This window comes from Pinus tabuliformis, chromosome 8 (assembly GCF_031772625.1).
Source record: "Pinus tabuliformis cultivar Carrire ecotype Pingquan chromosome 8, CPIR1, whole genome shotgun sequence".
NCBI lineage: Eukaryota > Viridiplantae > Streptophyta > Pinopsida > Pinales > Pinaceae > Pinus > Pinus tabuliformis.
In genome coordinates, this window is record NC_142294.1 from 1211862385 (window position 1) to 1211889921 (window position 27537).

Consider the following 27537-nt stretch of genomic DNA (forward strand, 5'->3'; position numbering starts at 1 on the left):
CGGAAGCTGCCAAAACTAAAGCTGCAACTGCAGAAGTAAAGATTGACCTGCGTGGACTAGAAGATCTCCTCATCTGAACTGTGCTGTAGGTTCATCTGAACCTCCTCTGAAAGCCACAACTTTTGGTGGTGGAATCAAGCCGATCCGACGGTCGGTTTGTGAGATATCGTCTGCCCTAGTTTGATGATGAAGCCGCTAATGCTAATGCTGCTGATCTAGGGTTTGCTACTGTTGATATGAATCAGATTTATTGTATTATTTCTCTATGCTGAATTATTGAAGATAAAAGAAGATTTGATCAAAGGGTTTCCCCACACATTGTGGGGTTTGTCCGTGGCTAGCCGCCACATCTTGTGTCTCTTGTCTTGGCTTGTTTTCTGTCGATCATTTAATGTTCTATCTACACTTTACTTTGTGTTGTACACGTGATTGCTAATCTGTGGAATATAATAAGGAAAAGAAGTAAACTATTATAAGCATAGAACATATCATAACTTAACAAGTTGAAATTTCCATATGAAACTGTACCTCATTTATAGAGACTTGCAGTTACTGTGATACCATAGCCCAATGAAATGGACAAAGTCTTACAAGTTGGCTCCACGAATGAATTACAGGTTAGCTCCAAAATGCGGCTAGACGTGTATAAATATGTGGTTGAATTCGTTATTTTTACCAACTTGGATGATACAAGTCTTTTGAGGTTGCTGTGAAGGGTTCTGAGACAAATTGGTGTGGTTTAAGAAGAATCTTATGAAGTTTTTGTGGTTTTCCGTGGAAAAAATTCAGGTGCAAACCCAAAAAAATTTTCTGACTCACTAAAGCGAAATATCTGAGGCATTCTAACATGAATTCATGTGCTAATCTTAGAAAATATTCTGGTACTTTGTCTAGCAAAGGTTCTGGAGAGTTTTTTTAAGTGATTCTGGCACAAATTTTGGTGAAGTTACTAGTATTTAGCTGGCTGAAGTTAAGGTTTCTTGGAAGGATGATGCTGCTATAGAAATGAATCAGAAATATCTAGTGAAGATGTTAGAAGGAATATGAGGATGATCTAGTAGAGGCAGAGCATGTCCCTTTGAAAGAGGCAACAAATGAAATCTAGTGATCAATGGTAGTAGGTTTTATCTTATTTTTTTATCAAGGTTGAGAGGATCTACATTTATCTTATCAGGGTGGTAGGGTGGTGCTAGGCAGGAGAATGTAGTCTCCTTTCAGGTTGGTGCTTGTGAGGTCTGAGTCGGTGCCTAGCAACAGATTGGTGTCTCCTATGGGTTGGTGCCCATGAATTCACTGAGTTGGTGCTTGATTGGGGGATTGGTGTCTCCTGTAGGTTCGTGCCTATGAAAGTTTTAGTTGGAGATGATAAACTTGATTGTAATTTTTATATATTAAGAAAAGTTGAAAGTGTTTTTTTATCAATTATAAATAGTCTGTGTCAGTTTTCAAAAATTGGTATTAGAGTGGGTTCCTTTAGTCACAACCTGACAACTGGAAGGAATATTCCAAAAGAGTAGATGGAAAATTCAAGAAAGAAATCCTCCAAGCATTCAAAGGAAGTATTGTCAAATGCTATGTTGTCAAAATCTTCTAAATATATTGAAGAAAGTTTTCTTTTCCCATCTCCTTTGTTTGATGGAACAAAGTATGATTTGTGGAGAGTCAAAATGAGGCACTGTTTGATGAGTCTTGGTTGTGAGGTATGGGAATCAATTGTTACTGGAAGCACAACTACATAGGAGTCAAAAGAATACAATACAAAAGTGATGAAAGTGATCTTGAGTAGTTTATCAGATTATGTAAAATTTAAGGTGGTTCAATGTTCTTGAACCAAAAGTCTTTGGGAAAAACTAGAAAAGCTTTATGCAAAATTTTCCCTTATGTCTACTGAGCTAGAGACAAAGTATATTTAACAAGAACATAAAAATGATCAAGAATCAAAGGATATAAATGAAGGAAAAATTTAAAACACCAAAATCACGGAAGGCCATGAAGATGGAGAAGATTCTGAAGTAGAGGTTGAAGTAGACCTTAAACGAGATCTTGTGGCTACACTAAAATAAATAAATAGTTTGAGAAATGAAAATGAAGAACTTAAAAAGAAGATGCAAGACATTGAAGGGAAGAATCCTGACCTTGAGAGTACAAAGGAAGAAGTTGTCCTCCTAAGACTCCAAGTATAGGAAGCAAAGAAAATGGGAGAAGTAATGAAGATCGAATTGGTGAAGAGAAAATAATATTGTTAGAAGCTTGAAGAAGAGAGTGTCTCATTGAGAAATAAAGTTGACAAGATCTGAAAGAATCTGAAGAGTTTTCAATCATTGGATGGCATTATCAACTATTAGAGATCACCATTTGACAAAAGGGTACTTGGTTATACATGTTAATCTCCATGCAAAAAAGATGCAAGCCCTAAATCCCCAAAGGCTAAATTTGAGGAAAAGCCTGAAAGCAAAGTCATTGTCCTTCAAAGGAAAAATCACAATGAAAGAAAGAAGAATGTTGCAAGTGCTACCTTTTCAAGAAGTTATGCTGATGTCCTAAATGAATCTTCTGTATATGCAATTAACAATGAGAATCAACCAAGAATATAACCTCTTCCAAGGAAAACAATTTTAGGAAATCATAAAGGGATGTCTTCTCATCCAGGTACCATTTTTTTCATGTACTAATTTTAAACAGAAGGAAATAGATTGAAGGGCCTATAAAAGATTGATTATAGAAAAATAAGTCCTTATCAGTCATCCATAAATCAATCTTCAACCTATAAAATCAAGAGAGCTATTGGCTACAATAGAAGCTATGATTGATTTGCTCCATTGTTCATGTACAATATAGAATGATAAAAATGTCACAATCTTGGACACATGGCATGTGATTGCAGAAGCAACATGATATGGTCTCGTAAGCAAGTCAAAGAAGAAAATCTTCCTACTAGGAACAAAGAAAAGTCCACCAAAGTTTGGAGAAGAAAACAAAAATAACCAAAAATAGAAGAACATGACTTGGTCTTGCATTCTCAATGCACAAATTGTTAAAGAATCTTCAAGGTTTAGAGCTCCAAGGCAAAGATGACTAGGCTGTGTAGAGTTGTAAGAAGTATAGAAGAAACTCTTATGAAGGTTCCTCTAGCAAAAGGAGGTTATTTTGCAATATGCTTGATTTGGGCCAGAGCAATGTCAACATTTGTTGCAAAAATATTTATCCATCTGTTTGGATTGTGGTAACCTGAATGCAACAATCACTAGTATGTGATTGTCAATAAAGGAGTTGTTCCATTTGATTTGGGATAAGCATGTTTGTGATTTATTTTTAGAGGATTATTTTTCTGGTCTCTCTAGTTTATGTGTATCTTCATATAAAACTTCAAGATGCAATTGGTGCAATGAAGTATAGGGGTCAAAATCACTCCACCGTAGCAATAATAGTGGGAAATTTACATAGGAATTTAATGAAGTTTATGCTGATATTTATCACCATATGCACATGGACATCACTGTTGGAAAGAAATAGTCTGCACTTGCTAGATTTAGATTCCATCCAATCAGAAATCAGTTGAAGACATTTCCCTTTTGACACTATAGTCATAAAATGTTTTTCTGAAAGAAGTTGGTAAAGTATATGTGTTGGGCCTCCAAAATGTCTTCAAAATGACATACACTTTCACCTTTATCGCCACTATTTCACTCACATGTCGCAACTCCATAACCATATAACCTTTCATTAGACACCATTTTCATAAATATATGGGTTAGGATCCTTATTTACAAAAGTTATTTATTTTATGTGTTTAAAGTGAATTTATGATTAAAAACTAGGAAATTAACATGGTTTCATGTATCTATATATGTGGCTTGAGTTTCATGACATGTGTAGGTCATTTGGAAGCTTCCAAGGCACCCTTATGTGGCCTCCAATGCTCAAATTCGAATTCCCTTCAAAGGAGATTTGAATAAAGGTCAAAGAAGGATATGTGTCCTATTTGGATTGTAACTCTATGAGGTGTCTCATCATTTCTTATTTGAATTAGAACTCTATGAGACACTTAAGGGATATGTGTCTCATTATGAGCTATTTTGTTGTTACTATATGAGATTTTAGTGGATCTTCATTAAATAGGGTAGCTTCTTATGTTTTTTTATAAATAGGAGAGCTTTCTCCTTTGAAAGGCATGTGCAAAGTTGGAGAAATGCTCATGTTTTTAATATAGAATTTGGAGCTTATACTTGGAGATTTGAAGATTTAGTTTTGCTTGCATATGGAGCTTCTTCACTTGCTATCCTCATACACCATTGGAATGGCCATCTAATGATTGTGAGATTTAATTTCTTTTATAGTTTAAAGTTCATTTTCTTTCTTAGTATTAGTTTTAGAATGACTATGTAATCTTTGCTTTTCTAAAAACATTTCAATAGGGAAGATTTATGTATTTTCTAATTGGATTAAGTTTGAGGCAAGGGCTCATAGTTTTTCTATTATTTACTTTCTTAGATCAAACCATCAATTCATTGTATAATTGAATAAAGGATCAGGCCAAGAAGGTGAGTTCAAATTGGGTGATTGAATGTTCAACCTATGCAATCATTGAGCTTTACTTTTTCGTGCTTTTATATTTGCTTTTAAGATCCTCATTTAATTGCATTAACTGATATTCCTAAAGATCATTCTAAGAAATTGATTTAATCATATTTCAAGATTGAATGGTTGAATATTTGATACATGTAATTACTGAGTTATTTTCTGCACACTTTACTTGCTTTTCTAGGACATTAGAAGTTAAAGTATAAATAGTTGCTTACACATCATCTCAAGAAGGTAACACTTCATAATTGAATGCTGGAGTAACTAAGCATACATTAGTTGTTTTTTATTTCATAGGTTAGTTGAATTTCATTTTCATTATTTGATTTCATAGATTAGATGAATTGGTTTTCGTTATTTTGTAGTTAGATTGATCTAAACTGAAAGACAATTTCTAGCACATACAGTGCACGCATGCTTCACAAGTTTACGAAACCCCCGGGTTGACAAATTAAATGATAGGCAATCACTTTGCCCCAACAATATGCAAAACATAATGCAATATAATGCAATGTGTTCAGAGATTCAAATGCCTTTTTGGCTACACCAAATTATTCTAATAACACAAAGTCCCGCGATTCTAAAACCAAACCTATTGAATGTGCTTTTAAATCCTTCACTACAAAAGTTATTTTGAATGTCTATCATTGCAATGATATGTTGGAGCAGGACTTATAGATTGTGCTAATTACCAAGATAACTTTGAGAAGTTCTAGTGTGCTATCAACACACCTCCCTGTGGGACCATTGATAAAGTACTCAATGAAATTTTCCTCTTATATCATTCATCACATCAAAGGAGTATTTCGAAACTAATTCCTTACAACAAGTGTTGCCACGCATCATCCAAGAAACAAGCTTAGGATTTCCTTGTAAGAATAGGTGCAGGGCAGTAATGGATTCTTGTGGGTTTGCCCAACATCCAACTTTTGGAGAGGTTTTGGATGCTGATAGTAAAAATGTTGATGAACCTATCTTGAATCTAGATGAGAAGATAAAAATTTCAAGCATAAGCCCAACAGGAGATTGAGAAGGTTACAATGAAATAAATAAAGGAGATGACTCAGATAGGGGGAACACATGTCAAGAAGTATTGTAAATATGTAATAAAAATGATAGATAGTGTTATGGGAGCACCCCATTTTCCATTATTGTCAAAGAGGGAGCGAATACTGAAAGGGGGAAATGGTAGGAGTATTTCCATCAATGACAAAGGGGGAGATTGTTGAGATGTTGTCATTGATGTCAAAGGAAGGGCCAACCATTATCAAAACCAAATATGGTTAGAGTTAGATGGTTGAAAGAAGTTGTCATTGATGTCAAAACCTATCCAAAAAAAGAGGTTTCTGAAGGAATCAGGCTCCCATGCCTTGCTAAAGGAGAAAAAAAAGATCTTTCAAGGATGTAAATGCTATTTTGTGTAATATCAAAGGGTTTGGAACCAATAGCCAATACTTTTTCAGAACACATAACTAGCCAAGGAATGATAGTAATTAAATGCTTAGAAGATGCTATAAAAGCTAAAGATACAGAGGGCATACAAGAAAATTCTGATTCATTTGTGCACCAGGTTATGGAATTGCATGAAAATATATGGATTTTGTGAAGAATGCATTTGAAGACAATAATCTTTTTGGAAATGCTCTAGTACAAGAATTCGTTGTAATATGCAATAAATAAGTTGCAGGAATTGTCGTTGCAAATTTGTTGGCTATATTTTGTAATACTTTAGTTAAAAGGGATGTCTCATGAAGACAAACATATTAACATTGAGTTGGAAAAAGTGGTGAAGCTTGTTAACTATGCAGATGATAAATATTTATTATCTAAAATTTGCAGGGAAAAAATTTCTCGCAGTTTGTTATTCAATAACAAAAAAGTAAATGAAAGTCCTGACCATAGTTTATTGTCAAAGTTGAAGGTTTAGTGTGGTTCACAACTTACATCCAAGATGGAGGGCATGGTTAATGATTTTTCCATTGCCTAGGAAATTCAATCTATCTTTCATGATATTTTGAAAGAAAATATTAGAATATATTTCTCTGTTTTAATGTTGAATACGACAATATGACCAACTTATCAATGGTATGAAGTTAGTCTACCCTATGCGATTCTTGCTTGCGTTGATCCTTTCAAGCACTTCTATTTTACCAAACATAAAAATCGTAAAATTATATGGATGTTTTCATTGGGCACCTGCGATATCATCTCCCACTTTGACCCCAAGTGTATAAACATGACGGTAACATCCTGCCAAGTAGTTACACTTTTGTTGTTCAATGCCTCCCAAAATTTGAGTTATCAATGGCATTAAACTTCGGTTGAATTTTACAGATAACATTATACCTCATTTATAGAGACTTGTAGTTACTACGATAACATAACCAAATGAAATGGACAAAGTCTTACAAGTCGGCTCCAAGAATGAATTACAGGTCAACTCCAAAATGTGGATGGATGTGTATAAATACATGATTGAACTTGCCATTTTTACCAAATTGGATAATAAGAGTGTTTTGAGGTAGATGCAAAGGGTTATGAACAAAATTAACATGGTTTAAGAAGAATCTTACAAAGATTTTATGGTTTTCTATGGCAAAAATTATCGTGCAAACCATTTTATGGTTTTCTATGGCAAAAATTATCGTGCAAACCCCAACAAATTTTCTTAGTCACTAGAGCGAAAGATCTGAGGCATTCTAATATAAATTCTTGTGCTAATCTTAGCAAGGGTTTTAGTATTCTCTAGTGAAGGTTATGGAGAAAATTTTCAAGCAATTTTGGCACAAATTCTGGTGAAGTTACTAGTTGTTAGCTTGTTGAAGTTAGGGTTTATTGAAAGGATGCTTCTGCTGCAGAAATGACTTAAAAATATCCTATGAAGATGATAGAAGGAAGATGAGGGTGATCTAGTAGACTTAGAGCATGTCCCTATGAAGAAGACAATAGATGAAAGCTAGTGATCAAGGGTAACGAGTTTTATCTCCTTATGTTATCAAGGTTGAGATAAGATAAGATAAGATAAGATAAGATAAGATAATTATACTTATGTCCAACTATTGACCACAAAGTAGGTCAAAGGGAATATTGAGTACAATGATGTCCATAGAATGCGGGAGAACCAAACAGTCCCCTATAAAAGAATACAATGAATATAAAAGGTACAATGTAGGAACATAAAAGATACAATGTATGGAATGCCATGGCGGAGAAGAACCAAGAGTTAATGGGTCTGAGGATCAAACCCATCTCTCCTAACATCTGAGGCTGATGAAGGACACTGAAGAAAACTCCACAAAGTACACTGACCCGAAGAAGGGCCGGTGGAAAGTGTGGACTGTCCACTAAATTGTTTCCTGGGGGAGTTCGTGCAATGTTGAGATTTGGAGGACCTAGTCTCTCTCCCAGGAATGGATCTGAGATAGATTTGCTGCTGAAATCTCATGTGGCGGGGTGAGGTCCCACAAATCCTCACTGATCTAGTTTGGATATGAACTAGTATCAATTGGTCTCTTGCTACCCCTGTCTGAAGGTAGTACCCTGAAAAATGTCATGATCCTTTGTGTGGGGTCTGGTTTGATGGGAGGTTAAAGAATATGGGCTCGGAACATGAGAGCCTCCTTCATATATAGGGCCAAACATCTTTGATCGAGATACCTAAAAAAGTCAGCGAGGGTTTGAGAATCTCTGAACAAGTAATGGAACCTTCCTCTGATCTCATAGTAGACAGGGCATTCAAAAATGAAGTGCACCTCAGTCTCCACTTCCTGTAAATGACATACCTGACATATTCTGTTTGGTCTATCAATCTGGTGGTTTGTCTCTACCCAAAGTCTATGAAAACCTACTTTGAACTGGCCTAGAGGGATGTGAAGAGCATGCATCCAGTGGAGAAATGTATACTGGGGTTGAACAATGGATATGTCTCTCAACTCCAAGAAGTGCTCAACGTAGAAGGCCATCTTTGGGTGCAACCCTCCTAGAGGATTGACCCGGGAAACCTGGGAAAATTTCCTGTAGATGTCCTCCCTGATGATCTTGTTCAACTCCTGTCTAGTAGGTAAAAGGTGACCAAGAGCCTCTAAGGAATATCGGAAAGGAGGGAGATGATCCAACTGAATGCCCACTGAATCTAAGAGATCTGAAACTCCTGTAAACCAACATATAGAGTAGAAAAGGAATAATCTCAGAAGAGAAATATGCCAAGTAAGGATATTGGTTCCTACTCTTTATCGAGTTTGAAAAGCCTCGAACACGATACAAGAATGAGACCAATCTAAAGACTATCTCAAGTCGAAAGGGCTGAGCTCCAAACTCTGCAAGGATGATGTGTTGAGGTACTGTCTGTTTGCATCTAATGATGTGGTGGAGAAGAAGAATCTAGACTCTCTTAGCTGAAGCCTAATCTGATTCAAGTAAAGATGGTCCCCAAATCTCTGAGCCATATAGAACAGTGGGATGAATCAAGGTGTCCATGAGGCTCATCTTGGATGAGATGTCCTAAAAGTGATGTTGAAAGCACTCTCTTGAGAAGGGCTAAGGATCCATATCCTTTGTTGATCCAAGTATGAAGCGCTAGTCGCAAATTGAAACAAGGACCTAAGAATCGCACCCCCAAGTAAGTACATGTGTTGGTAATCTCAACCTCCTCCCCTCTGAATAGGAAGTGAAGGTCTAAAGTTTTCTTGAACCCATTCAAGATCATAACCTTGGTTTTATCCAGGTTGACCGTCAAATGTTGAAGATCACAAAACAAAGTTAAGGCATCCAGCTACCTCTATAATCCTTCTAGGGATGAGGAGAGGAGGACCACGTCGTCAGCAAAGACAAAAATTGTTAATTTTTGGTATGTTCTATGCTAGAGCAATTTATTTCAATTTCTTTTCCAAATTAGCAATCACATTAGCATAAAGTAAACTGCAATAGAACATAAATATAAATTGTAGAAGACAAGCCAAGACAAGAGGACACAAGATGTGGCGCCAGCCAGGGACAAACCCCAATGTGGGGAAACCCTTGATCAATTCTTCTTTTATGTTCTTCAAAGTTCAGTAGAGAGAGAGATAGTACATTTACAACAGAAGTCAACACTTTGACTTATCTAGATCTGAGCATAGATCATCTCCTATAACGATGAGATCAGTTGAAGACATTCTGCTTCAACTGATTCTCCAAGGTGACAGCTTCACCTATCGTAGTGCTGCCTTTCGTCCATTTGCTGCACATAACTGTGTGACACCATGTTGTACTGTCACATGTGTTGAACCTTGATGACTGAGCTGCTCCTGCTCTCATCATCATGCTGCTCATTATTTATCATGCCCACTATTTCATTCATCATCATGTTTCCTGTACAGAGAATGCATCTATCACTGTTATTCTTGACATCATTACTCATCATGCTGCCCATTCCCATCATGCTGCAACACTATAACACTGTCATCAGCCTTAGCTGCTTGCTATGGCTTGCAGCCTAGCAAAGCAGCTAGGCTCTGTTCCAGATTCCTTCAAGCATACAATACTCAAAGGATATGCTGATGTAGGGTATCTAAGACCAACGTACTATGGCCTCCTAGAGCAGTGAATAAGGGCTGCGTAATAAGTAGATACACTCTCTTGTTTAACTGCGGCCAGATCTTTGCATGACTAGACTGAGTGCTATCATATATATATATATATATATATATATATATATATATATATATATATATATATATATATATATATATATATATATATATATATATATATATATATATATATATATACGCTAAGGCTGCTAGGATACACAGTGATACATTCGTAAGGCACCCGAGTTTATGACTGCTATAGCGAGGTGCAGTCAAACCCTTGACTGCGGCTCTATTTTATGACTGCAGCCAACTGTGTTTTTATGCCTGCGGTCATTACGTTATCACTGCGGCTTCCATACTTCTATGCCTGCGGCTCTTGCGGCTTCATATACCTTGGCTCTCTGCGGCTAGGTGTCTGCGGCTACTGCGGCTAGGGCTTCACTGCGGCCTTTGTTACCCTTACTGCGTCTCCATCATTACTGCAGCTTTGTTACCCTTTACTGCGGCTCAGCTTCATGCGGTTTTTGTGCATATAGTTGCTGCGTATATGCATGACAACGTATAGAGTGCTGTGCATATATAGTCTCCATTGCCAACAGATAAGGCATCACGTAAATGTTTCCATTTCTGTACGTATAGAGTCTTCATTGCAGCGTATAAGGTCTTCTATTAACAACGTATAATAGTGTCTCCATATCTGCGTATAAGCTAGGGCATCATACAAGGCCAGCGTATCTTCATTGTGTCTCTCCTTCACCAAAAACCCAAAACGTGGAGAGGAGGAGATCACATGAAGTGTGTGTCTCTAATGACTTCAAATCCACACCTATTTATACTAAAAATGTAGATGATGAATAGACACGTCTATTGGGCTTCTGAGCCCATGTAAGATGCTGGTCGACTTAACAATTTGTCCATAACATAAATAAATTCATAACTTCATAAATACTTATCGGAATAGGATGATCTTTAGATCAATCCTACACCTCTCAATGAGAGGGATCCAATAAAAATATCAGCTGCCATAAATAATATAACCCACATGGAGTTTGGCCTCTGTAATCCTTCTAGGGATGAGGAGAGGAGGACCACGTCGTCAGCAAAGACAAAAATAGATATCAAAACCTGGTGAAGAAGGAAACCATCGATGTCCTGGACATTCTCGTGTAGAAATTCCTCCAACTCATCAATATAGATCCCAAATAGGGTAGGGGATAGTGGAAAACCCTGCTTAACCCTAACAGTGATACGAATGAAATCAGACATCCCATGAGCTGTGCGAAGACAAACAAGGATAGACTCATAAAGGCGCGTAATAGTTGTCAACAGGGTCACCGAGATTCAAATATCTTCAAGTCTCTAGAGTAAGGCTTCCCTTGGTACAAATTCAAAATATTTTCTAAAATATATGAAACAACAATAGACTTCCGAAGAGTGATGTCATGCCTCCTCAATCATGGCGTGGAGGGTGAAGATGTGGTCAATGGTCTCATGAGTAGGTCAAAAACCTACCTGTCCCCTAGCTTTGAGTTGTCTCTTCTCAAGGTCACTGGAGAGTTTCCTATGTAGGACATTATCATACAACTTCAAGAATGTGTGGCCCACCATGATCGTTCTATAGTTATTGGGATTTGAGATACAACCTGATTTGTGGATCAGAAGGATGATGTGGTGTGACCATGCCGATGGAAAAAATTCACAGACTACATGGTTAAAGAGATCAACCAAGTAGCTAACCAAAGAACAGAAATCATGCTTAAAGAAATTTGCTTGGTAGCCTTCCTCATCGACTGCTTTGCTGCTGTTCATCACCCAAATGGCCTCTCTAATATCTTTGTATGAGAATAGGTAATATGAAGAGGGTGGGGAGGTAACATGAATTTGGGCCTTCCCCAAAATATCATAAAGGTTGGAAGTGTGAGAGAACATGGATGTAGGGTCGAGGTTAGATGGAAGAGGGGAGCATTGGGGAAGGATGGTATGCCAGAATTGTTTAGGGGAGTGGGCAAGGAGAGTAGAAAGTTCTTGTCTTCTATGAGAGACAAAGAGTCATTTCTTGCGATGTAGGAGACGATGATAAGAAGCTTTGAGGTCGAGGTTGAAGGGTTGAGAATGGGTGAAAGCATATTGAAGTTCTCGATGTAGAGTCTTGCATTTGTCATCATACCATTTGTTCATGAGGCAAGATCCAACTTTTGGGGAGATGGAAGTGGAACAAGTGGAGTGGGAGAGGGATTTGAGTGATGCTTTCTAAATGGAAGATGAAGGACAAGTATATTTAGTGGAAGCATAAACAAGCAAGGAGAATTGGGTCTTTGATGGAAGCATCATGCGTAGGGTAGAGGAGAAGATGTCAAGGTCGCCTTTGTCAAATCAAAAGGTGGTTTGGGGTGGGCCCCAAGGGGAAGGATGGGGTGGAAGGGGAGGGTCATACCAGCGAGAGAAGGAAAGAAGTGCATGATCAACAAGGGGGATGGGGGAGACCGAGAGATGGCGAATAAAATGGAGAAAGTTCTGGCTAGCGAGGAAATAATCAACTACTCTCATACCCCTTCCATATGGTCGGCATGTGAAAAAGAGGGAATTTGGGAAATAGGGGATACCATTTAAAATAAAAAATTCCTGTGATTCCCCCAACTGCAATAGATGCTTACCATAAAATTTGGGGGGCCCCAAAGCATCATCTGACATTCAATGAAGCCCTATTGAATATGGATCTATCCCCTGGGTACAAAACATATCCTTTGATCAATCGTGGAGAAGGATCTGGAGATCTCTAGTATGAGAATTGAAGTCACCTAGGAGGATGACTTCACCATCAATAGAGTACTGGGTGATGTCGGTGTACAAGTCTATAAAGGGGTCCCTATTTGAGCCATTATAGATAGAAAATGGTGAAGAGGCTGGGGGAAAGTAATAGACTGCAATGTAGATATCTCTCAGATGAGAGACTCCGACGCTAATCTGAATCCACATAAACCTGGAAAACTCATCTTTGGCTACCAAAGATACCCTGTTCTAGAGTGAGTCACTAACCAAACAAGAGACTACACCTGATCCTTTGACCCCTCCCGAGCTCCTCGTCTCCCTCCTGCAAACTGAGAACCAATGGTAACCTGCAATATCTTGGAGAGGTCGAACATGGCTTGCATGAGTCTTGGTCACAAAGAGGATGTTTGCTGATCCATGAGCTTCACACAAGAGTCTCAATGATGATCAGAAAGATCCATTGCCATTCCAACAACAGATAGAAATTCTTGTACCCTGTCATCTCCCCAAGCGGGCCAGTCATTTGGAACCTCCAGTTTGGGGTTCCCACCTAAGTGGGGAGGAGTCTTGAAGGACTTCCTGGAGATTCCTGTTAACTACCGATTTCCTTGCTTGTCGTGCTACCATAACTTTTCTCTGGATTGTTCAAGTTCCATAACCTATGCTCGAGTGAGGTCCTCATCCAAGAAAATCCTATTGGGGAGAGAAAATAAATTTCTCGTAGCCCTTAGGGCACGAAGTTGATCGGATGGAGTCCGGAACGTGAGGAAGAGAGTGGAGTCGTAGCCCAACTAGGCTTTGTCCAGAGCTATATCAGAGAGGCTAAAGGTATCCCGAAGGAACTTAGCTCCCACTTCCATAAGATCCCAAGAGGGGTGAGGTAAGGGGAGACCTCTCACTTTGAGATTCAACTCTCTTTCCTGTCTGGTGTGTTCTTCCACAAGTTTTTCTTGTACCATCTCCTCAACTGCTGCAAGAGGGGTAGGAGTTTTATCCTTTTCCTAAACCACCTGTGCCCAAGAATTGATTTGTGTCTCAGTTTCTTGTTTGAAGGTGGCCTATTGGGATCGAATTTCTTCTTGCTTGCCTTTTAGGTTGAGAATTTCTGCATGCAACGTATCATTTGGAGGATGAAGAATTTCCTGCTCTTTGTTTTCATGTACTATCTTCTTAAGGGATAAATTATCCCCTTCCACCTCCAAAACTCTAGCAGAGAGGGTGTGTATTTTTGAATGGATCTTGTTGTTTTTAGTTTCCATAAATTCCATTTTCCGCAGCATTTGTTTTACTTGGCCTATCTAGAATGAGAAATTTGACTCCATGGCTTGGATCTACGTTTACGTTATCAAGATGGTAGGGTGGTGCTAGGAAGGAGAATGTAATCTCCTTTTAGGTTGGTGCTTAAGAAGTTTGAGTTGGTGCTTAGTAGGGGATTGGTTTCTCCTTTGGGTTGGTGTCCATGAATTTATTGAGTTGGTGCTTAATTGGGGGATTTCTGTTTCTCATAGGTTGGTGCCTATGAAAGTTTTAGTTAGAGTTTATAAACTTGATTGTGTTGGAAATAATGAGAGGGGGGTGAATCAATATTTCTCTTAAATTAGTTAATTTTTAATCTTCAGATTATTAAATTCATATTAGCATTAGTTCAAACATAAATTAACATCACATCACATGAAAAATAAACAACATCATTCAACAATGCATGACATGAAGGTAATACACCAAATAATTTTTAGGCGGAAACCCTTCCGGGAGAAAAACCACTGAATGGTTCTTAATATTAGTCTTCAAAAGACTAAATCAAAGGGAAGCTCCAACTTCCAATTTTATCATCTCCAACTGAAAGGATGCTCCAACACCTTGTCTACTAGCTCCAACTCCCTAGTTTACATGCTCCAACCCGAAGGATGCTCCAACACATTGGATTTACCAACTCCAATTGGAAGGATGCTTCAATGCCCTATGTAGGCTGCAACTTGACCTAGCACCACCCTACCACCCTAAATTAATATCAAGTTCCAACCTGAAGGAGACTCCACTCTCCTGCCTTGCACCACCCTACCACCTTTCTCAACAAGAAGCCACTTGTCCTAAAGGTTCCAACCTTCAACTCATCACAACAAACTACGTTTCATAGATGTACACCTGTCTCTTCTCACCTTAATTATAATATTTTCAAGGTAAATAAATAATCTCACTGTAATATTAAACATTCCTCTAACAACATCAACAATGCCAACTCTCCCTATTAAACCTTAGTATCATAATCTCATCCTACACATGACAAACTATTTCATGTCCACTCTCATAAGAAAATCCTATATTTCAATACAAATGTTGCATTTCAACTAGCGGATGACTTTTACAACTAAAACCCTAGTTCAACAACCTCTAATCTCTACCTCGAACCTCTGAGATAAGGTCAAGTCATTAAGACAATATTGTGAAACCACTGCAACAATTATCTAAAAATGAATGTTTATCAATGCAAGCCTTATAGATCAGGTAGAAGATTAAACATAAAATAGATCAAGCAACAAATGTTATCTACATCCTTTTTACTTGTACCATGCCAAAACTCTTAAATACATCAACTTCCAAGCCCTAGGTATTGTCAATACTTAGGGGCATGACATAACCTTGGCATTAATCAAGCATGGTTATTCAAACATACAAAATATAACACCGACATCATAAATGATTCTCAGATCAACATGCCTCTCTCCTGTCAATCCTTCAGATATTCATTGAAAACCATACTTCTTCAAAACTATTGCCAAATGATGTGATGATGAAATTGAGCAAATATCTGTGCAACTTTTGTACCTTAAGCTACTTTCCTGAAGCTATATTCACTAGGATTTGACTTTTCCTTAGTGTTTAATGCTAAAGAGAAGCTTCTTCTCAAGACTCTGATATGATTTGGATATGTCTACTATTGCCTAAAAATCTGATGATGCCACAAATACACAAATGTATATCTTTTGCAACCTTGTTTATAGTCCTAAGATTTGCTAGTACTTCTCTAATTTTTTTTTTCAATGTCAAGCTTCAAAATCACACCTTCTGCAAACCCTAGATATTCCTTGAAAACAAACTTCACAAATAATGCAGTGATGAGCCAAAGATACAATTTCAACCAATTTTTTTCTTTGATTTGGGCATAAATCTGTCTCACCAAACTAAATAAAAATTACTCCAATGGAAGACTAATATCCCAGTGATTTCAACTTAGAAATTTTCCACAACCCAAGGGAGCATACCAAATATTAATCTCTAAAAAAAGACAATGATAACTAATCTGATGCAAGTAGATAGGTCTACAAAATTTTCTCTCTCGAGTTCCAAATTGATATGTCATTTCTAGTCAAATTCAAACCCTAGAAACTTTGCAACATTTTTATTTAGAACCACAGAGAGTATAGGATAAGACCAACTCCACTATTCACCAAGAGCTTGTGCAAAAGTCTTATATATGTACCATATATTGGACCCATAAGGGAGCTGAATATGCAATCAAAAAGGCCCAAAATATGTGCTACATTCAAGTCCCCCTTTCTGTGCAAGTATAACCTGTAGATCATCCTAGTAATGACCACAAACATGTCTCACTTAAGGCCACATATATATGCAAGGAGAGCTGCAGATATGGTCTTCAAAAGGGCCATAAATATAATTTTGAGACCCGCAAGTATGATCAAAAGAGCAAGCCACAAATATGCCCTTGAGATCCTCCTTAAATTCCACTGAAATCTCAGGAAATTACGTGACAGTAAGAGCCAAAAATTTGTGCAAGGATGACCTTCAAATATGCCTGCTAAGCACAAAACCCTTAAACACATCAAACATTAAACCAAAGGGCTTCCATGAGCATCAAATAAGTGTCATATAAATCCAAAAATTCCCCTAGCTCAACTTCAACTATGCACACATCCTTCAATTTTTAATGAATCACCTTTAACCTCAATGTTTCAGACGTCAAGTCTTTGGTTAAAGCACATGAAATTGCTTTATTTAGGCCTTAATATAATTCTCATAAGGAGCTCAATGTTGATTAGATGATCGTACCATAGGGAGGGACAAAGATTTCCATGAAACTAAAGTAAACTAACCTTCTTGTGTAGCAGATTCGAGAGGCCTCAAACTCCACAAAATTCACACTAGAGGAGGTATGAATGAGAAAAAGATAATGTTAAGAATTTCCTAATATAACCCCGTAGGAAACAAAATGGAGCCCTTAAATCCCAACAAGAAACATGAATGCTCCACTATTATCTTCTTGAACCTCTAATGAATTCCTTAGCCTAAAACAACCATGAAAAGCCACAAAAATTCTGTTATCCTTCAACCTTCTTCAAGATGTTCAAGACTACCCTGGTCACAGAGTCAAGATTAGAGAGATAGAGTGAGGTTTCTTATATTGAGTGAGAGATCAATCATGTATATATAGTGGAGGATGATATTTCTTAGGAGATCGACTTGACCATTAAGGAAGGAAAACAAAAATTTTAATTTTAAATGTTGGAGCCAAATATTCCCTCCAACTTTTGGACCATATTAAATTTGAATACATTGATAAAATAATATTTTGAATTCAAAAATTAAATTTAAATCCAATAAAACATCCTTCTTAACCTTATATATGAGCCATATTCTAGTCAATTATATGTTGTCACGTCATCTCCCCTTTTTGGGACTTTGGCCACAAGATGGGGGCATCAACTTTGATTGGGAATATCTCCCAAACTGTGAGGAGTCTTGTGATGGGCCATATACCATTTGAATCAACATTAAGAGGACTATCAATTGATGAAGGTCTCAAAAGTAACTTCACTAATATTCATCCTCAAAAACTTCAACAAGTGCAGGTCTTCTAAGGCTTCTTGTTATTTGGAGTTTCAATTAATGCAATCCAAACAAATATTTGGAGCATTCATGTATCATTGTTGGCATCAATGAAAAAACCATTCAACAATCACCCCCTTTTTCATTTATGGCAACAAATACTCCCCTTACGATTAGTGCTCCCCTGACTCCATGCCTCTGATATTCTTTTCCTGAATTCTCTCCCCCTTTGACATCAATGGAAAAGGGTTGCCCCCCTTGACGTAGTTCCTCCCTTTGTCTTCTTGCAATATGCCTTAGTTTCTCTGACTGCTTCTATCTCCTTGACATGCTATGCTTCTCATGACTTTCCATAATTGGGACCTTCTTTGCTTTGCAAAACCACTGCCCCACAAAGCTGATTAATCTTCCCATAATGTTGAGTATTGCTCATTATATCTGCCATCTTGTCAAACTATCAAAGGATAAATCTTCAAAAGTGTAACCACTGCTATATAGACTCCCCCTCTTCAACATTCAAGGATAGGAAGTGTTCAAACTGAATTGTTCAAAACAAAGTAGGAACTAGCTTTGAAGTTGGATCATCTTGAGCCTTAACATGTTCCATTGTGGATCCATCAAAACCTTTTGAATTTACAAATGTTGAGAGCATAATCACTGGGACATCTTCATTCACTTGATTTTTTTATTGTTTCTTTCTTCTCCAAACCTTTTTGTACCTGATATTCAAATTCTCCTTCCTGGAGGATTCCATCCTGTACCTGCAATCATGAGCTATATGTCCATAGTTATGGAAATTGAAGCATTCTACATGGTACTTGAATTATGGAACAACTGGAATATATTTTTTGTTGATGAAATCATTTTGAAATGTGTCCTACGGTCTTGCAAACTTGCTTCAAGGGTTTTGATAATTTCGTTGATAATCACCGCTATCATACATTCTGCAATCCCTGCCATATGCCTGAAGTTAGAACATGAAAAGCTATAATCGTTAAACATTCTAGGGTACTTGGATGAGATGTCTTGTCTCGATGATATTTTATACACATTCTTTCTTTGAGGACGTACAATATTTTGTTCATCCTTGTCCTTGAATCCTTCATCCTTACTTCTTGAAGCCACAACATTTTTAACCTTCTTCTATCCTTCATTTTGATTTGGCCTTTGAAGGATTTTTCTTCCCTACTTCTCTTCCACCTTGCTCATCAGGGGATTGGAGATTGTGCCTTCATCTCATGGAGCTTCATATGCTTCTTTTGGTCTCATATTCAACTGAGAAATGACATTATTCTTTCTTTTGTCATCTAGAAATTTCTCCTTTCTGTGCTTGTCTATTTCAGTTAGGGAATCATCAAGTTCTTTTTTCGTTTGAGAAATATCTATGTAAAACTAACTTTTCAATACTTTTATTCTTTCTTATGCCTCCCCTACTTGTAGTTTTATAAGAGTTACTTTGTTAAGATCTTGCATTTGTTCCTTCTTCCTTTTTGTTTCCTTTCTGAGCCTATTAATTTTTTCTAAAGATGCATCCAATTCTTTTTGTTTTTGACTAGCTTCAGCTACATATCTCTAACCAGATTACCTCTAACTAGATTGGCTCATTTGGTTTTTCTCTTTATTTTCAACTTCCTATACTTGAAGCCTTAGAAGGGAAACTTCTTCTTTGAGTACCTGATTTTTCTTTCTTTCTTTGTTAAGAATCCATAAGGTGCTAACCAATTATGCTTCAAAATCTACTACTGCTTCTTCTCCTTCATCTACTTCATCTAAGTCACAATCATATTCATCATTTTCATCTTGACTTGCGTGCTTCTTTAAGTAGAGACCATGGAGCTTCTTCCAAATACTTTTGGCTGATGAGAACTAATCAACTTTGGCTTTTACGGGGTCTACAAGAGCACTGGGAATGACATTCATGGATTTTGTATTGTACCTTCTATATTCATTGGTAGATTTATCTCTAGAAGAACATAGAGCCATACATCACATCCATTAGCTTTCAAATAGACTTCCATTTTGGATTCCTATATTTCATATTTGGCTGAATCGAACTTAGGAGCTAGTGGACCAACTTGATTTTCTTCATTAGTTGTAACTGATTTTGAGACTACTGCAATACTGAAAACTTCCTTTGATATTTTAGATGTGTGCTTATTTGACTTTCCTGTCTCTACACTCTGAGATCTTCCTTCCAGATGTTAAGCTGCAACTAAAGAAATAGTCTCCGATTCCAATTGTTGGATGACTGAGAGGGGGCTAAATTATTATTTCTCTTCAATTAGTTAATTTTTTATCTTTAGAGCATCAAATTCATATTATAATTAGTTAAAAAATAAATCAACATCACATCACATGAATAATAAACAACATCATTCAACAATGCACAACATGAAGACAGTACACGAAAGATTTTTTAGGTGGAAATCTTTTTCTTCTTAGTATTGGTCTTCAAAAGATTACATTAAAGGGAATCTCCAACATCCAATTTTATCATCTCCAACTAAAAGGATGCTTCAACACCCTATTTACAAGTTCCAACTAGAAGGACGTTCCAATGCCCTAGTTGAGAGGCTCCAACTTGAAGGATGCTCCAACGCTTTACCAACTTTAGCTAGAAGGATGATCCAACACCTTGTGCATGATACAACATACCCTAACACCACCATACCACCTTGAAGCATTCTCAAGCTCCAACCTAAAGGAGACTCCACTCTCTTGACTTGCACTACCCTTCTTAACAAACTGCCACTTGCCTTGAAGGATCCAACCTTCAGATCAATATGATGGACCACGTTTCATATATTTTTAGACTGGATCCAATCGACTCTTCTCATCTTAATCATAATATCATGAAGGTAAATAAATAATCTCACTACAGAATTAATACTCTCATAAACAAATCCCAGATGTCACTACAAATGTTGCATTTCAACAGGCATACAACTTCTGCAACTGCCATCCTAGCTCAACAACCTCTAATCTATACCATACACCTCTAAGATAAGGTTGAGTCATCAAGATAATATTATGAAATCCCTACAATAGTTCTCCAACAATGATTATTTATCATTGCAAACCCTGGTGTCATTAGATCAGGCAGAAGATCAAGCACAACATATATCAAGCAACACACATTCTGTGCATCCTTTGTACCTATATCATGCTGTTGTTGGGAAAAGTATCCAATTCGGAATGCCCCTATCCCACTCTAAGGTGTGATAGTGCCTTAGCAACAAACAAGGTAAACTAATTGAGTATTCTTCTTTATGGAATGTAAATGAGGAGAAAGGATGTAACTAACCTGTGTCTTCCGCTAGTTTGTCGATCCAAATCACTCCTCTCTTAAGTAGCTCCCAGCTTCTTGCTCCTTCACCGACCCAGCTTCACCGAATTCCTGCAAGATCACAAGAGAGAGAAACTACACAAAGATACAGATATACATTCATAAAAAGCTCAAGATCAGATTAAGCTAAACATGTAAGCATAACAAAACATCATTGGTACACAACATGTAGGAGAAACTCAAATAGTTTATTGATAGAATAAGAAAGTCCAAGAGGAGATACAACCAAGTGAGTTCCGATCCAGCATCTACCTCCCAGCAAAGGAATCCCTTCCTCTCCTCCAACAAAGCATAAATCACCCAATGTACTAATCTCAATCTCAAACCAACAGCAATTCTCTGCAAAGTACAAAATTCCAGCCTCCTGAACCTCTGGGTGAGAGATCCATATATAGATGTAAGCAGAGAGGATGAGTCAGCTTATGTTTTGACTTGTGGCTTCTCTCTGTCAGTTCTTGCTTCCACTTGGAGGTTGAGAACCTCTTACTCATCACTAGTCGAATTCATTGAGGCAAGTGTCATTGGAGAAGATTCTGGAAGCTTCCATGGTCTTTCCACCTCGTTGAATGAGCTTGCCATTTGTCATTTTCCACTCAGCGCACCCTGGTAGTGCTTCCACCTGCGTTGCAATGCACCTAGCCAGTGCAGTCTCTGCATTTCAACGCAGGCAGCTAGAAGAGCTTCTGAATTGATCCTGAATTTACTGTTTTTGAGTTGTTTTTGGTGGAGAACTTCTGGGAGAAGCTGTCATTGGTTGACCTTGTTCCTTTAGGAGCTGTAACAACATCTTTAGGGACTTTGGATCCCTTGAATTATGGACATTTCATGCTTATAGCTGTAAGGCACAAAAATGTCTATAACACATGCCAAAAGTCTTAAATACATAAAATTCCAAGCCCTAGGTATTGTCAATACTTAAGAGAATGACATAACCATGGCATTGATAAAGCATGAGTATTCAAAAAAACAAACTCTAACACTGGAATCATAAATGCTTCTATGATCATCATGCCTCTCTCTTCTCAATCCTTCAGATATTCAATGAAAAATATACTTTTTTGGAACTATTTCCAAATGACGTGATGATGAAACTAAGCAAAGATCTGTTCAACTTCTGTACCTTAAGCTGATTAAGCTACCTTCACTAGGATTTGAATTTTCCTTTGCGTTAACTGTTGAAGAGAAGCTTCTTTTCAGGACTTTGAGATGATAAGATATGGAGTTTTTTGTTGCTGTCTACAAAACTAATGATGCCACAAATACAAGAAGGGGTATCTTTTACAGCCCTATTTACTGTCCTAATATTTCTTAGTGCTACTCCAAACTTTTTTCAATGCCAAGATTCAGAATCACATCTTTTGCAAACCTTAGATAGTCCTTGAAAGAAATATTCACAAATAATGCAGTGATGGGCCAAAGATACAAGTTCAACCAAATTATTTCTTTTTTTTGGGCGTAAATATGCCTTAGCAGACTAAATAAAAAATTCTCCAATGGAATACTAATATGCCAACAATTTCAACTTAGAATAAAATTAGAAATTTTCCACAAACCAAGGGAACGTACCAAAAATTAATCTCTGAACAAAACCAATGATAACTAATCTAATGCAAGTAGATAGGTTTGCAAAAATTGTTCTCTATAGTGCAAAGTTAATATGTCAATGCCAGTCAAATTCAAGCCCTAGAAACTATGTAACATACCTTGATTTTTATTGATTAGAACCATAGGGAGTATAGTATAAAATTGGCTCTAAGAGTCACCAAGAGCTTGTGAAAAAGTCTAAGATATTTCCCACATATCAAACTCACAAGGGAGCTGAATATGAAATCAAAAAAGCCTGAAATTATGTGCTACATTTAAGTACACCCTTCTGTGCAAGTATAACCTTAAGATCATCCTAATAAGGATTTCATACATGCATCACTTAGTATATTGTATACATGCAAGAAGAGCCACAAATATGATATTTAAAATGGCCATGAATATGATCAGAAGAGAGAGCCACATATATGCCCTTGATATCTTGCTTAAATTCCACTGAAAACTCGAGAAACTGTGTGATAGTAAGAGCCAAAAGTTTGCAAAAGGATGAACTTCAAAGATTCTTTCTAATGAGAAAACCATTAAACACATCAAACATTAAACAACATGGCTTCCATAAGCATCAAATAATTGTCATAAAAGGACATATATTCCATTAGATCGACTTGAATTGTACACACATCCTTCTTCAAGTTTTAATGAATCACCTTTAACCTCAATATTTCAGAGGTAAGGTCTCTGGTTAGGGCACACATAATTTCCTTCTTTAGGCCTTAATATAATTCATATTAGGAGCTCAAGGATGATTAGAATACCATACCATATGGAGGGACATAGATTTCCATGAAACTAAGGTAAACTAACCTTCTTTTGTAGCAGATTCGAGAGGCCTCAGACTCCACAAAATTCATTCTAGAGGAGATATGAATGAACACAAGATAATTTCAAGAATGTCTTAATATAAAACTTTAGGAAAAAAAATTAAGCCCTTAAATCCCAACAAGAAAAATTATTGCTCCACAATTATCCTCTTCAACTTCCAATGAATTCCTTAGCCCAAAACAAAAACGAAAATACATAGAAATTTCGTAATCCTTCAGTCTTCTTCAAGATGTTCAAGACTACCCTGGCCATAGAGTCAAGATCAAAGAGATATAGAAATATTTCTTATATTGAATGGGAGATCAATCATGTATATATAGTGGACAATGAGATTTCTTAGAAGACCGACTTGACCATCAACGAGGGAAAACAAAAATCTAAATTTTAAATGTTGGAGCCAAATATTCATTCCAAGTTTTGGACCATGTTGATTTCGAATACATTGATAAACTATTCTTTTGAATTCAACAACTAAGTTTAAATATTCAACAAAAAATCCTTATCCTTATATATGATCCATATTATATCCAATTATATGTTGCCACGTCATATTCCTTTTTGGGGATTTTGGCCATAAGATGGGGGCACCAACTTTGATTGGGAATTTCTCCAAACCACAAGGAGTATCATGATGAGCCATATACCATTGGAATGGGCATGATGAGGAATATCAATTAATGAATTTCTCCATAGTAAATTCACTATTCTTCATCCTCTAAAACTTCAACAAGTTCGAGGCTTCTAGGGCTTCCCAGGGCTTCTTGTTATTTGGAGCTTCAATCAATGCAATCTAGAAAAATACTTAGAGATTTCAAGAACTTATGTTGGAATCAATGATAACACCATTCAATAGATTGTATTGTTTATATATTAGGAAAAGTTGAGAGTGATTTTTTATTAGTTATGAATCTTCTGTGTTAATGTGTTCAATCTCAAATGAGCAATGTTGTGAAATGTTAAAAGTTGGTTAATTGAGAAAATAATGATTCACTACTCCATTCTCAATATTTCCAACAGATTTATCCCACATCACTTTCTAAGTGAAGTCATCCCATAGTCTGTTCCAATCTAGTAGCTTTTCTTGTGTTAGAACACTTGTCACAAAGGTAGCCCAAGGTTTTGAGAACCTGCTCAAAGCTTTCCTTACAAGCTCATCTTCTTGCAGAAATTCTACAAAATATCCAAGCTCATCTAAAACTTTCTAAATACTAGTGAGGTATGATGCCATTGTGTTTTATTCATTCATCTTGGTGTTCCTGAGCTTCTCCCTCAACACCATTTTCCAATTTTGATTATCACTCTAATATAGGTTCATTAGGGTGATCCACATCTCATGGGAAATTTTCTTCCTTGATATGTGATGGAACACTTGATCCTTCAACCCATCCATGATGATATATTTGTCTTTCTCATATTTCAATTTATTGGATGCTAGAGCTGTAATCTAAAGGAGTTATAAACTGGGTGTTCAAAAATTCCCATAGGTTGTTCTCCATGAGAACCAATACTATTATATCCTTGTTGCATTTAATTATGCAAGAAGATATTGCTCCGTGATCTTATTCCCGATTGAGATCACCAGACAAAAAAAGAGAATGGCTAAGACAATATAATATCAATCCCCAATCTAGATGGCCATGCATGCAACTTCAATGCAATTTCTAATGCTACAAAGTATGAGAAAGTACCTTGCCTCCTCATAGGTTAGTGAAGGATTTTGGGCCTAATGCAGAATCCTTGTGCTCCAATCAAGCGATCTCTTTCATACACTCCCGATCCAAAGCCTACACACAAACACAACCAAATAGAGATGACAAGTGATCTTCCGCAGAAGATCGTCAGCTCAAAACATCTAGAAATCACACATATAAATTACTGCAAAACTGATATAAGGGGAAGGAACATAGATTTGTATTAACCATATAAATGAAATTACATCAAATGTATACCTTCTAGCAAAGGAGATCCTCTCCTCAAGCTTGTAGAATGGTCTCCTCTCCCAATATAGTAGAGCTCTTGTGATATAGTTTGGATACTCCCCTTTTGCACCCTTTCCTCTTGGTGAGATTACATAGGCTTATTATATCCTCCAGGAGAATGTATCTAGACACGTAGGGGCTTGAGAAGTTAGGAAACTTCTACAATAATGGACCCCTAGCCAACTCATACACAAGTGGGTCAAGTTGATCTCCTTGGGAATGACAAACTCTAGAAACCTTTTTCATAATTATGAACTTTTTCTCAATTATCTCAATTATGAAATAATTATTATCTCATAATTATAATATTTTGGCAAATTAATTATGATAAATAACTCAATCATGTAATTCCACCCTTTTATCATGGGATAAATCTCACATAAGTAAAATAAAAGGTGAAAAGGGATGCATTTTAGCCAAACAACTGAGGTAAGTTGATATTGGGTTTCTCTCACTATAATGGAGTGGAAAATAGGGTTATAACAGATGCCCCCTAATGCATGAGGTCAGAAGAGAAATTGATGGCTGAAATGCATTACAATAATACTCAATGCTCAAAATGGGAGGAAGGAGCCAAGACTACGAAGCTAGATCAGAAGAACTCAAGTGCTGAAGTCTCAACTTTGCTGATAACATCCTCGAGGTGGGCATACCCATGCTCAATCATAAGAATATACTGAACATGGCCGCCATAAAATACACTGCGGATCCATGATATGAAATGCTAAAACATGACCATGAAGACATACATAGTGGATCCATGTGACTCAATAGATAGAGCATAGCCACCAGCAAATACAATGTGGATCTATGTCATAGTATACATCAGTAAGACTATGGACACATGACAGAAAAAGAAGTGTCTCAAGATACCCATCAAAGTATATAAAAGTTACATAAATCACACGCAACCTGGGAAGGATTCCATATAAGAGTGAGATGTCCCTAACCTAGGGTCTTCGACATAACCCCGATGGTATGAATCTACATCATGCGAATATATGAGTTGAAGTTGAACATGGTAGAAACCGCCTGATTACCAGCTAATGAGGTAAACTAGTAATAGATGCGAGGGAATCCACCAATGATGAAAATGGACCCCAAGGTACCTAGTACAGTCCACTAAGTGTGAATAGATGAGATGATGTTGAACACCAATGAACTTGATCAATCAGGAGCCAATGATGTAAACCCACTATTGATCGCAAGGAAGCTTTCCACTGAGGTCTGCAAGCTCCAAGGTACTACCAGTTCCTAGATCAAGCTCCTGGATAATGAGCTGAAGTTGACAGGAGAAGATCCATCAAAGGAGGGCCTTAATGTATCCCCCATCAATCGACATGGAACATACTAGGATGATGTGATGAATGGATGAAGTCATGAAGTGATGAAGTACAACTGACACAGGGATGACCGACTCAAAAAGGTCAACAGGCTACTGCAGATGGTCGACATAGGCTGAGACTTCCCTTGAACACATAATGACATGACACAAGAGTGACTTGGCATCATGAATAATGAGCACCATGTGATATCATGCAACGATGCAGGAGGCATTGAAGCATGCTCCATATGACTCGAAGAGTAACTAGCCGAAGGATTAAAGAGAATCATATGGATGTTACGACTCCTAGGCAAGCTAAAACATAATTGTGAGATAATGAAACAAACAAGTGCCATGTTCAAGTGGGACACAATGGACGTTGCCATTTGATGATGAATGGAAAAAGATGTTCCATCCCTTCTCTTTTATAAGTTCCTTTTTCGTAAAGTTATCCCCCAAGCCTGAAAAAGAGATAGACGTATACAAGGGGGAATATCCTAGCCAAAATAGACTAGGGTATTCCTTTTTCATAACTAATCTATCTCAGTTCGGAAAAGGGTTAAATTTATACTGGGTAGATGACCCTTCAAGTAATTTTACGAGCATGAAGGAGACAAATTCTGTTATGAAACCAACTCACAAAAAGATAGAAAAGATAGATGAACACCTTATAAATTAGCCTCTTCAAGGGGG

The 27537-nt window shown here is 37.1% G+C and overlaps 1 pseudogene; it reads left to right on the forward strand.

Annotated features, from left to right (window-relative positions):
• The first annotated feature begins 3385 nt into the window (after window positions 1-3385).
• LOC149239730 (uncharacterized) lies at window positions 3386-5611 on the forward strand (annotated as a pseudogene).
• The last annotated feature ends 21926 nt before the right edge of the window (window positions 5612-27537 follow it).